The sequence below is a fragment of the Petaurus breviceps genome, unplaced genomic scaffold (genome assembly GCF_028583685.1).
Source record: "Petaurus breviceps papuanus isolate PSGF00001 unplaced genomic scaffold, PetGlider_PUasm1.0 99, whole genome shotgun sequence".
Lineage (NCBI taxonomy): Eukaryota > Metazoa > Chordata > Mammalia > Diprotodontia > Petauridae > Petaurus > Petaurus breviceps.
This window is the reverse complement of record NW_027187465.1, coordinates 4,620,997-4,629,415: the sequence shown is the minus strand read 5'-3', so window position 1 is coordinate 4,629,415 and position 8,419 is coordinate 4,620,997. Positions and strand designations below refer to the sequence as shown.

The 8,419-nt window shown below is 50.9% G+C and overlaps 1 protein-coding gene across 2 annotated transcripts in view; it reads right to left on the bottom strand.

Annotated features, from left to right (window-relative positions):
- Positions 1-8,419, bottom strand: part of TTC28 (tetratricopeptide repeat domain 28) — a 712,524-nt gene that overhangs the window by 38,899 nt on the left and 665,206 nt on the right. The window lies entirely within an intron of this gene.

Here is an 8,419-nt window from a genome sequence, read left to right as displayed (position 1 = left end):
TGTGTGTGAGTGTGTATGTGATGTGTGTATGTGTGTGAGTGTGTGTGGACAGTAAAGAGGCCAGAGTGAGCAGTGTGTATGTGTGGACAGTAAAGAGGCCAGAGTGAGCAGTGTGTGTGTGTGGACAGTAAAGAGGCCAGAGTGAGTAGTGTGTGTGTGGACAGTAAAGAGGCCAGAATGAGCAGTGTGTGTGTGTGCGTGCGTGTGTGTCTGTGTGTGTGGACAGTAAAGAGGCCAGAGTGAGCAGTATGTGTGTGGGGCAGGGGGGAGGGCGGACAGTAAATGGATGAGTAGGCTTATGCCCAGAAGAAGTGGGAAGTCAGTCTGGACTGCTCAGACAGAGCCAGATTATGGAGGGTCATGGAAGCCAGGTAGAGGAAGGCCACCTTTGTGCTGCAGGTGATGGGGGCCATTGAAGTGCCCCAAGCAGGAAGGACTGCCTTGGCAGAGGTATGCAGGGTGGAAAGTTAACGGGGAGCCAAACCAAAGGTAGGAAAGAGAAAGTAGGAGGCAGCAACAATGATCCATATCCCCTAGAAGTGGGTCATAGGAGTGGAAACGGAGACAGACAAAACAGAGAAGGAGGGCGAAGGCAGAAGTGACAGGATTTGGTGAACGTTCAGTGAGAAGGACTGAGAAGGAGGGATCCAAAGGATGCCAGTCTCTGGGCCTGGGGAATGAAACAAGCATCCCCCTTTCTCCTAAGCTTTTTCTAATTGAGAATGTGTGCAGCACACTGGGAGGGGTTTAAGGACCTATTCAGGAGTCTAGCACCGGCTTAGTCCCCCCAAAACGGGCACTATTACGATATCTATGAAAATGGCGATTATGATAAAGGCAGCTCTTCGATGCGTACAAATATGAGGAAATGGGGGCCAACCATCCGACTGACAGCTTATGTTCAATGACAGGGAGAAAAGTGATTGACTTGACTGGACCAGACTGAGCCCTTATCAATTGTCTGCTGAGCTCTGCCTCCCCAGGGAAGGGAAAGCAGCTCTAATCCAGTATGAACTAGGAAATGAAAAATAAAGTGAGGTCTCTATTCCAAAGACAAATCCCCTGGAAGATACTATTATTCCAAGAGTCATTTCAAGGAGACTCAGGCCAAGGAGGCCACTCCCTGCTCCCCCAAAGCCTGGCCTTAGAAAGAGGCCACAGAAAAGGCCCAGCTCTTCTATGGAGCCCTGTAGACGTAGCTAGATTAGAAGTTTCTGCAGTGACCCAAGAGACGTGAGCCATAAAGGGCCCATAAAATGGCTCTTTCGAAGCAGGACACTGGGAGGGGAATAAGTTCACTGTACACAAAGAGGGCGGGAGTTTCAACCCTATTCAGGAGCCCCGGGATAGAGTGTCTGCAGACCATGAGAGCAAGAAGGGAGGCCAGAGAACGGCCAGTTTAGCCCCCTAGTCCTATTCTCCAGAAAACGGAGATCTCAGGAGGCCATGTGACTTGCCCAAGGTCACACTGCTGGTCTTGGTGCCCAAGCTTCCTGGCTCCCTGCCCAGTGCTCTCTCATTACCAAGTGAACACTTGATTTAGTCCCATGAGGGCTTGGGAACTTTTTTCTTCTTAGCATTTGTATAAACATCTTGGAGAAAGAACACCCCTGCCCCCTGCATTTTTATAACCATGATCCACTTCTGCCCCCAAGACTGTTCTGGGCAGCTGCTCCCCTGGGCAAAGTCAGATGATGGATAGCATTAGCAACAGCACTACCCACCATGATGACAGTAAAAAGTTACAGAGATATTGCAATCGCCTTTCCTCTCTGGGCCTCAGTTTACTTAAATGTAGAGAGGAGGCTGGACTAGATGATCTCAAAGGGCCCTTCGATCTGGGTATCCCAGTCCCTCCTGGAAGCAGCACTCTTTATTCTATGGTCCCTGCTCTGGCATTCTCTCTTGTCCCAGTTTTCATATATATTACTCCATGTTAAATTTCTCTTAATAATTCCTGACTCTCCCAGTAGAGTTCAAAACTTTTCCAGTAAAATCCCACTTGTCTAAATGGTTGGGGGGGGTGTGTGTGAAGGGGAGATGAATAACTGAATATTCTGATAAACTGGGAAGTGTCATATAAACCATATATATCAACCATCAAATTGTAAACAATTCTAATAGAATACAATGTTATTATTGCCAATGCTGTACTGCTGAGGTGTCAGACATGCAGCCTGTGACACAATCAAGTGAGGCCCAATGCAGATTAAAATGCAATATTTGACAAAAGAAATAAAAATTCAGTGAAACATAGATAACATTACATTTCAACACTAAGTCACTTTGTGGCTTGCAGAGATCCTATGTGTGAATTAGTGGCCTTCGTTTCTACATTAGTTTAACACTGTGGGTATACTGAACACAATTTAATTTTTCTTGGATGATACAAAAGATATGGGCAAAGAACCAAACCGTGCTGGTGTCTGGGCTCTCTGGCTGTTTGGGTACGGGGTAAACAGGTCTTTGCCTCAGGCGACCTGTTTTTTTTTTTTTAAAGCAATCGGGGTTAAGTAACTTGCTCAAGGTTACACGGCCAGTTATTTCTGGGTGTGGTGCTGAGTATCTGAGCCCAGATTTGATCCAGGTCATCCCGACACTGGAGCCGGAGCTCTTACTCCTGAGCCACCTGGCTGCCCCTAAGCAATTGGGGTTAAGTAACTTGCTCAAGGTTACACGGACAGGTGTTTCTGGGTGGGTGCTAAGTGTCTGAGCCTGGGATTAGATCTCCAGGTCTTCTCAACACTGGAGCCGGTGCTCTTACTCGCTGTGCTACCTGGCCACCCCACAGGCGACCTGTTTTAACAGGCAAAGGATGGCCCTGCCTGGCATGACTTTCAATAGGGTGGTTGAAGATGGTATGGGATGGTGGAAAGAGAACCTGGGTCACTCCTCGTCACTGCTGCTGGTGGGCCAGGAGGCCCTGGGCAGGTTACTGAAACTCTTTGAGACTCACTCTCTCCTCTTAGAACACAAGTAAGTTGGATCAGGTGATTTCCCAGGTCCCTCCTTGCTGCAATATTCTATGATTCCAAGTCAGGTGAGCCTTAATAGTAAGGTTTCTTTTTGGTTTGTGTTTTCTTTCACAATGTGACTAATATGGAAACGGGTTTTGCATGACTGCACATGCAGTACCTATATCAAATTGCTTCTCATGTCAGGAAGGGGAGAGGTGAGGGAGGGAGGAAGAGATTTAGAACTCAAAATTTAAAAAAAAGAATGTTAAAAACTGTTTTTACATATAATTGGAAAAATTTTTTTTAAATATTTTTAAAAAGCAAGGTTTCACAGAAAGTAAGTAAAAAGTAAGATTTCACAGAACCTACATTTCTTAACAACAGTCAAAAACAAACCACCGATTGTAACCGGCCCAAGCAGGGCTGCATCACTACAATGCCAAAGTGAGGGTGACAACTCAGCCTTCAGGTTGTTTGGTCTACACAAGACTAACCAAGGCTCTCCCTTATTTTCCTATGGAATGATGCAATGATGAGTAGTTGGGTGTCACAGGGAAGGAGCTAGGGCTGTCCCTTCCATTCTGTCACTGGGTTCTCTCAGATGTGTCTGAGAAGTGAACAAGGAGGCCCAAGGTGCAGGGAAAGGGGCTATTTCTGCATTTTGGTGGACATGGAGTCATTCCGGGGCTAAGGTTGGAAACGGGCCTCATTAACCACTCACCCAAGGTGGGAGAGGGAAAAGCGCCTGCTGGGGCTGGCCCAGGTGAGGGGCCCTTGCCTGTAAGCTCGTCTTGGAGAACCCAGCAAACATTTGTTCAGGGTTCGCCATTCTTCCTGGCACTAGAGAGCCGGCCTGTGTAGAACTACTTTCATTTTTCTCTTCCTCACCAGTTCTAGAAATGCTGGCGGTTCTTGGAGTGTGTCTGCCCTCATCTGAATATTACTAGAGATGCCTCAATTAAAAACTGATTAGGAGGCAGCCAGGTGAGGCAGTGAACAGAGCACTGGTCCTGGAGTCAGGAGGACCTGAGTTCAAATCTGGCCTCATACACTCCACACTTACTAGCTGTGTGACCTTAAACCCAATAGCCCTGCCTTCCCCCTTCCAAAAAACAAAACAAAAAACAACAAAAACCAGATTAGACGGCCCATCCGTGACCCAGTCCTTACCCTTGCAGCCCCCTACACCATGTGCCACACTGTCCATTGCACTCTGGGATCCAGAGTTTAATATCTTCCTGGACTAAAATGGCCTGTCTCTCTCCAAATGCTTTAATCTCTTCCAAAAACACACAAAATAACTGTGCTTCGTCTGACAGAAAGGAGGTCCCTGCCTAAGCCCAGGCTCTGGTCGGGATAAGACACTAGGAAAAGCACTGAGGCTCTCTGGATTGGAGACAGGCAGAAGCCACTCCCCCAGTCTCACGGACGCGTTGGCATCAGGATTCCAGGGAGCTGAGAAAGTCTGGAGCTTTGCCGTTCGAACCCTTAGGCTAAGATGGGGCACCTGGTGTTCCTGACCACCCTACCACCTTCTGTGGGAGAGCCCTGCTGGCCTGGTCTATAGTCTTCGTTTGTGAAGCTGTAAATGCTGAGGATTAACTAGGCCAGAGGTGAAATGAAACCAAGGTCAGGGCCAGGCAGGCTGAATAAAGGGGAAATGTGAGCACTGGAGTGATATTGGAAGTGTCTGGATCTTTCTAAGAGAAATGGATTGTGGATTCGCAGTGTAAGTGACCTTGGGGCCCTCTCTTTGATTTCCTAATGGGCCAGGTGAGAGTCCTGGGCTGGAAACTCAGTGCATGCACTTTAGTGGGGAGAGCAGGCGCCTCTTATTCTGAAACTGGACTTACAGACCAGGGATGAGACGTGCTCTGTGGCCACAGAGGGCAGAGCCGGGAACCACAGGAGGAAGCTTCGGAGGCAGGTTCAGGCTCTCTGTAGGGAAACCCCACTGGGAAGTAGGCTCTCTGCTCCTGTTTGGCTGTTCTTCAGTTCTGTTCTACTTCTCGTGACCTCATTTGGGGTTTTCTTGGCAGAGACACTGGAGCGGTTCGCCATGTCTTTCTTCAGCTCATTTGACAGATATGGAAACTGAGGCAAACTGGATTCAGTGACTTGCCCAGGGTCACCCAGCTAGGAAGTTTCTGAGGCCAGATTCGAACTCAGGAAGATGAGTCTTCCTGACTAGGCCTGGCGCTCTGAGCAGTGGGCCATTGCCCGAGGTACTCAGGCGGCAGCTAGATGGGTGCTTGCTGGGGATGGTGGAGAGGGCGTTTCCTCTGGGCAAGGACCTTCTCTGTCAGCAGCACTGCAGAATGCCAGGAAGTCGAGTGCAGGCGAGGGGCCTGGCCATCTGTGGCATGACCATGCAGAAGGCACCGCTCCCTCCTAGCTCCGGCAGGGTCATCAGGACATCCTGGTAGCAGTCGGGAGTCCCATGTGTGACGTGTGCCTCAGGGTGTGGGCAGCCCCGATGGGGACGGTCATGGCTCCTGAATGCTGCTATGGCCTGACAGCGAAGGACACTGGTGGGTTCGGGGCCGAAGCCCCAGCAGAAAGTCATCCAGCGGTGAAATGGCGCCTACGGGCAGACGTCGGGCCTCCTCCCATCCTCCCTGAGCAGCCCAGACAGGGCCAGGAAGCATCTCGTTCCCTAGGCCCTTTGGAAAGGGCCGCAGCTGCCAGTGAGGTGGGGCCGTGCTGCCCTCTGGCGGCCACATGCTCACCGGCCACTGCCTCAAGGAATCTCGGATCCCGGGAGACTCTGGCCCCAGGAGGCAACTCCTCCATCCCCTTTGTTTTACAGCCCGGGTCTGGGCACAGAGACCCCAAAAGGCCAAGGGTCATCCTTGGGGTCTCTGGCAAGCGGTCAGTGGTGGCTTCATGCTCCATCCTGACGTGTTTTCAGTGGGATGGGAAGAAGATGACCAGTGGCTGCCTCAGCTCTCAGAGGTGAACCAGGGGTTAGGAAAGGTCCCGGAAAGGACACCTGCGGCTCTCCTCCCCATTGGGCTCAGACCTTCCAGTGGGCAGCACCCAAACCTGACTGATACTCAGGCAAGAAATGACAGGACCAGAGGCTGAGAGGGAGCTGAGCAGCAGAGGCTTTAATGAACCAAGGCTCATCTCCAAGAGCCTTATTCAAGAAGGAGGGGGCTCCTAGGTTTGCTGGCATGCTTAGCAGCTGGCCAAATGAGAAACTCCCCAGTCTGAAGGACACTTTCCCACATCTCTCCATTATGGAGGCAGCAGCTGTCATGTTGGTCAGGGCTGTGATTCAACCCTCTGTGAACTCTCTGTGGACAGGGACCACCCCTGCTTCCCCTTTTTATGTCCCCCAGGGTGCATGTGAAGTGGTGCTTGACAAAGGCTCGGTGAATGAATGAATGAATGAATGAAAAAGTACCAAGACGCACAGACATACCCCAAACAAGCACTAAAACTACACAGTCCCACCAAGTCCCATTCAAGCAAGGTATGAATGAGAATGTCCAGGAGGGCCATGGCACCCTCATTCTGCCTGATAGGAGGGTGCTGGGATTGTGCTGAGTTGCCCAAGACTTTCTGGTGGCAGCTTCTGGGAGACTCCATCAGACCAAGCCAGACACTCTCCTTCCATCAGCCAGACACGAAGGATGTTGTTTCAGACACTGTTCTAACTTGTGTAAGTCCCTGTGGTTCCATGATTGTGCATGGATTCCCCTTGCAGGAACATCTAGATTTCGAGAGAGGAGCTGCCACTTCTCCTCAGTACATGCTATTTTTTAAGTCACCAGGGAAGGTCGGGAGGGAGGAAAGAGCTCCCCAAACACCACTGATCTCAGAAAGCTCTCCTCGCCGCCTTAAATAGCATCTCAGACCCACCATGTCTCTGCAGGACCAGAACTGCTCCCCACCAGAGGATGGACCTTGGCAAAGCAGCCTGCCCTGAGTCCAGACTGGCCCTCACATTTACCCACCTTTCCCCAGCTCTGTGACCACAGCCCACAGCCCTGTCCTGAGGCAGCTTTGCTGTGTCCACTCACATGCCATTCCCTCAGGGTCTTTGGTGGATTTTCTGAACTCCCCTGAAAGTGTGGGCTCTGGGGCGGCTAGGTGGCGCAGTGAATAGAGCACCAGCCCTGGAGTCAGGAGGACCTGAGTTCAAATCCAGCCCAGACACTTAACACTTACTAGCCGTATGACCTTGGGCAAGTCACTTAACCCCAATTGCCCTACCTTGCCCCCTCCAAGAAGAAAAAAAGAAAAAAGAAAAGAAAGTTTGGGCTCTACCAAAGGGGAGCTTCTGGACTGAAGACAAACCTCTCTACCTCTCAGGACCTCAGTTTCCTCATCTGTAAAGTGTGGGGGTCCTTTCCAGTTTTAAAACGTTAATTCTATGACTTCCTCCTCAGTACCTCTCCTTTGTGATGCCCAAAGGCCCTCTCCTGTCTGGCAGTTTTCACCACACCACGATTTGGGTCACCAGAAAGCCCTTCCGAGCCAATCATGCCAAGCTCTAAATAGTCATTTCATTCTAATGAGGGGTGGATCAACAACCGCCACATTGACCCAGCAGGTCCCTCCTCAGCTGCCTCGCGGCAGACAGGGCTGTTGCTTCTCCCTCTCCCGTGCCCACTTCACAACAGCAAAGGAAGCCATCTGGGGAAATCGCTGTGGGGCAGCCAGGGTAACTGGCCTCAGGGTGGGGAGGTGAGGAGGCGGAATCCAGGGTCAGGGCATGGGCCCCCTCGGAGCTGCCGCCTGGGGGCAGAGCCCTTTGGGGAGCGGGAGGACGACAGTGTGAGCAGTAATTCACTGAACCCGTTCTCGAGGGTGGACAGCAATAAAGAGACCTTGGGAAATCCTCTCGACAATTTCGATTTCTATTTCTCTCGAACAGAAATCAAGCTACGTTATGAGGGCGTCAGGGACGCCCTTCCTTGGAGAGCTTTCTGCCGTCCTGGTCACCTCACCCTAGGAGGACATGCAAGGGAACACCAATGAGAAGGGGGGCAGTCACTTTAGAGAATCCTACTGACCACCGAGGAATCACTTCTGTCCTCTGTTAAGGAGATGGGCTAAGTTGGGGGATCCACGTCTGGGAGTTAGAAAGATGGAATGAGAGATGGGACAAGCGGTCAGCATACTGGGCTTCTGGGCTTTGCTAGGGACTCACTGAGTGACTTGGGGCAAATCCCCTCCCCTCTCTAGGTCTCATGTCCATAGAATCAGTCCTGTGGGGGCCTTCAAGGCCATCGACCCCATGCCCTTCATTTTGTAGAGGAAGAGGCTGCTGCTAAGAGAGGAGCAGAGGCGGGATTCAAATCCAGGCCTTCCATTAGTTCAGCTATCTCATCTGGATCCTCAAAGTCCATCCCAGCTCCAACACTGTGTGTTTTGTAATTCAGAAAAAGCAGAGACCACGAACTCACTGATGAGTGGAGGGAGAACAAGAGAACTGAAGTCCTGGGAGGATG